The sequence below is a fragment of the Octopus sinensis genome, linkage group LG4, assembly GCF_006345805.1.
Source record: "Octopus sinensis linkage group LG4, ASM634580v1, whole genome shotgun sequence".
In the NCBI taxonomy this organism is placed as follows: domain Eukaryota; kingdom Metazoa; phylum Mollusca; class Cephalopoda; order Octopoda; family Octopodidae; genus Octopus; species Octopus sinensis.
Window position 1 is genome coordinate 47,513,915 of NC_043000.1, and position 5,000 is coordinate 47,518,914.

A 5,000-nucleotide genomic window follows, 5' to 3' on the forward strand; every position below is an offset into this window, starting at 1 on the left:
AAAATTAAATAGTCATAGACCATTTAAGTTCAACATCACAATCAAGGAGCGGCCATAATAGGCCATTCACCCACTAGAAATAACAGCCAAAGCTTCAACCGCAAAATAACATTAATTCCGCAAACCAGGAGAAAATTTAAAAAACATTTACCCTGTAATTCATATACGATGCACCGTTTCATCTATTGTTTAATGGTAAACTAACCTGATTAAATTAAATCAAGCCAATCTTCCATAGGCCCTTAGATTCGTCAGTAAGAAATAGCCAGATCGGAACAGATATTTTCACGAGGCACTTCTGTCCCTGCCTCGGCAATATCTGACCTAAAATTTTCAAATCATCGCACTCGCGCCAAATTTATCGATGTTGAACTTATAAATGGTCTATGACTATTTAATTTTTCCCACTAGCCGCTGGTGGCAAAAACATTATATAAAAATTTGTTTTGGCACCCTATATGATTAATTATATAATATATATAGATATATATATATATATCATATATATACATAAATATATTCATATATATATATGACGAGCTTCTTTCAGTTTCGTCTCCAAATCCATTCACAAGGCTTTGGTCTGCTGGAGGCTATAGTGAGGACACTTGCCAAAGGTACCACGCAGTGGGACTGAATCCGGGACCATGTGGTTGGGAAGCAAGCTTCTTAGCACACAGTCACGCTTGCGCCTATATACATACACGTATACAGAGAAAGTGAGAGAGAGGGAGAAAGTTATTGGGCAGGAGAAATAGCCCTATGAATATATATATATATATATATATATATATAATATATATATATATTCTTTTATTCTTCAATTTGTTTCAGTCGTTTGACTGCAGCCATGCTGGAGCACCGCCTTTAGTTGAACAAATCGATCCCAGGCTTTATTCTTTGTTAGCCTGGTACTTATTCTATCGATGTCTTTTGCCGAACTGCTAAGTAACGGGGACGCAAGCACAGCAACATCGCTTCTGCAGCGATGGTGGGGGGACAAACGCGGACACAAAGACACACAATCATGTGTATACATACACACACACGCACACAGACATACACATATACGACGGTCTTCTTTCAGTTTCCGTCTACCAAATCCACTCACAAAGCTCTGGTCAGCCCGAGACTGTAATAGAAGACAATTGCCTAAGGTAGCACGCAGTGAGAGTGAACCTAGAACGATGTGGCTGTTGTGTAGTTTAATCTTTAATTATCAAATATCTTTTGTTACATTTTCTTATCAGTTCCTTGCGCTTTGTTTGTAAAAATGTAATTTCAAATTCAAGCTTTAAGTTTTCTACTTCTTCACAGGCACATCACTGTGATGATATGCTCCTTGTCTCCTCATACTAAATGGAGCTGACAGGACTGATGTATAGTCTTCCCTCGGTATCTCGATATCGACTGCTAGATATATTGTTTTGAATTGTAGGTTTGTTGTAGTACAGTGCTGTAATATAGGTATTGTTTCCATCATTAACCCTCTATTTTTGTGGGAAATTCTACAGAGTACAAATGTTTACCCATTAATGTTTAACAATGTTGATTTTCTTTAGTATGCGTGATGTAATGAATTTCATATTGCTCCTCGTTCTATGTGCATGGGGAACGGGAGATAGTGTGTTGTACATGTGTTAATTGTGAAGTTTATAGCTTTCACATTTGCAATCAATTTCATAAATCACGTCGGTATTCTAAGAAATGAGTAAACTAAGCACCATATAGTTATAAGAAATATACAGCAACAAATATACCACACATCACACTTATCAAACATACAAACACTTGAAGTATTATATAAATCATATGCATACTAATTATTAAAGAAATGAATGCTTCATCATGCATTATCAAAAATAAGCACCTATAAAATAAATACGGATATGAATACACTAATGACATATTGCAAAGACTTTAAGATAGAAAAGGCACGAATCAGAAAGCATTTAAAAACAATTAACAAGCTACTAATGACTAATGAGATTTATAAACTCGATTGTAGAGTTGAACGTTATAAACTTCCCGACTCTAACTGTTATATCAGCCACACAAATACGATACTATAGTAGTGGCTTGCCATGCTCTTACAACGAAGAATAATTGTATTCCAATATGCCACACAAGCAAGACATAAGTGTAAAGGAAAACAGTAGTAAGTAACAAATCTATGTCCTATAGGATTCTTTCGAAGAAAAATACACTGTTAAATGACAAATCACTGCCTACTATGGAGACAGCAAAATATACCATCCCACATCACTTTGGCGATGCTATTGTGAAAATCTAGGAATATGGAAGATGGATTTTAAAGGTTTGGTGTTGCAACAACTGCAATGGTCTTATGCGAAAATATGGAAAAAATAAACTCGATAACAAAATAAAAATAGAACACGTTCGAGTATTCAATGCATCGCAAACACATACACACAAACACACACACACACATACACACATATACACACACCAACAACCACACATTAGCAAAAGCACAAACGCATGTATGTGTGTGTGTGCGTGTTTGTGTGTGGAGAGAGAGAGGGTGAGATAATGCATAAATATAAGCTCTAAGTAATATTTTAATATTAACAGAAATCTCTTGGTTTTACTATACATTGCGCACGCAGTGAACAACAAAACTTTACACATTAGCCTAGGTACATTACTGGTATTTGTTTTCCCGAACCAGAAGGATTGAAATATAAAAGGAATAGCGTTAATATACACGATCTGTACATAGAGGTAAAGTACCTGGGCTTTTAATTTTACACTTTATAACTTCTGACACTCAACTGCCTTTTACCACTTTATTATTGAGAACACTCGTCTGCCTTTCACTTTACACTCTCGCTCTTCTGCTACAGTTTACCACTGTATTAGTCTTGCCGTTTCAAGGCGGCGTACTTGCAGAAACTTTAGCACCCCGGGCGAAATGGTTAGTAGTATTTCGCCTGTCTTTATGTTCTGAGTTCAAATTCCGCCGAGGTTGACTTTGCCTTTCATCCTTTCGGGGTCAATAAATTAAGTACATGTTGCATACTGGGGTCGATCTAGTCCCCCAAAATATTGTGCCTTGTGCCTAGAGTAGAAAAGAATATTTCATTATGCCGAAGGCGGCGAGCTGGCAGAAACGTTAGTACGCCAGGCGAAATGCGTAGCCGTATTTCGCCTGCCGTTACGTTCTGAGTTCAAATTCCACCGAGGTCGACTTTGCCTTTCATCCTTTCGGGGTTGATAAATTAAGTACCAGTTACGCACTGGGGTCGATGTAATCGACTTAATCCCATTATCTGTCCTTGTTTGTCCTCTCTGTGTTTAGCCCCTTATGGGTAGTAAAGAAATAGGTATTTCGTTTGTCTTTACGTTCTGAGTTCAAATTCCGCCGAGATTGACTTTGGCTTTCATCCTTTTGGGGTCGATATACTAAGTACCAGTTGCGTACTGGTGTCGATCTAATCTACTTGCCCCCTCCCCCAAAACGTCGGGCCTTGTACCTAGAGTAGAAAAATAATATTTCATTATGTCGATTCCGTAATAACGAAATGTTAATTTGACTAACACCGGATTTGAAAACACAACAGAAAGGGCCGTAACTAAACATTGCATTAAAGTTTTCACAGATCTCTAACGGTTCAGCCATTCCTCACCCTTATTAACAAGTAAGAAGTAAGAGGCAGGAGATTCTACATAATTAGTAACAGTCAATGTCTCCATACTGTAAAAGAAATGTGTGCTTAAGCAGCAATATAACAAAGAAGAACGTAGATTATCTAAACACTGAATCAACCATATTTACTACGAATACTTTTGGGACCTTATTTCACCAAGAAGAATTCTTAACTGAGATAAATAAAAGGAAACAAGAAAAAGTGAAAGAGAGAGAAAGAAATTTTACTTGTGTAGTCTTCATTAGTTCTGGACTAACAGATTTACTGCATATAGAGATAGCAAATTTAATGCCAGCGAACTTGTAAAAGATTTAACTATGCAAGATAGAATCAGTACCGTTTATCGCTCGAATGCCGCTGGCATTTATTTATCTACACCAATTGTAGATGAAAAGTAAAAATCAACCCATAACAGGGTCTTATCTAAAATCTTAATACCAGGCGAGATGACCGAGTAGATACAGAAAATTTGACTTATTGTTCATAGGCTATAAGTTCAAATCCGGTGCAAGTTATTTTCTATTGTCAGAGGAGACAGAACACTTTATTCTGCAGTTTTAATTCATTTACTCCTGTGCAGAAATCGTTACTTGATTATTCGTCTCTTATAGATGTGACTTGCTACCAAGGAACAGATTTATCAGTCATCTGCTCTATTAGGTGAAAGTGGAAATAACTACCACTGTCACCATCGTAACCATCATCATCATCATCATCATCATCATCATCATCATCATCATCATCATCATCATCGTTCAACTGCTTTATCTAAAAGACAGTCACAACCATTTAAGACCTATTGCAGCTTTTAAGATTTATAATCATACCATGAACACATGTAGGCATACAAATATCCTGCCGCTGGACAGGATTTGTATTCGCAGCAATTTTGGAAAGAGAAAAGTCGATTACATCGATCCCACTAGTCAACTGGTAATTGTTTTTATAGACCCTGAAAGGATGAAAGGCCAAGTGGACCTCGGTGGAATTTGAACTCAGAACGTAAAGACGGACAAAATGCCACTAAGCATCTTGCCCATGTGTTTACGATTCTGCCAGCTAACTACCTTAGCCTCGCTTATTAATTGAAATCAATTAATTTCACTAAGTCTGCTTCCACTACAACTGCTGGTGCCATTGTGAAATGTAGAAAATATATAATCTAAAAGAATCTCTTCCAGTAATGATATAGATATTGGTCTTTCGTGTTCAGTCTGAGGAAACCAATATGTAAAGAGGAGAAACAACAATCTCATTTCTCTAAAACGTACTAGGCTAACTTGTGTGTGTATGTGTGTGTGTGTGTGTGTGTAGATACACATTTACATA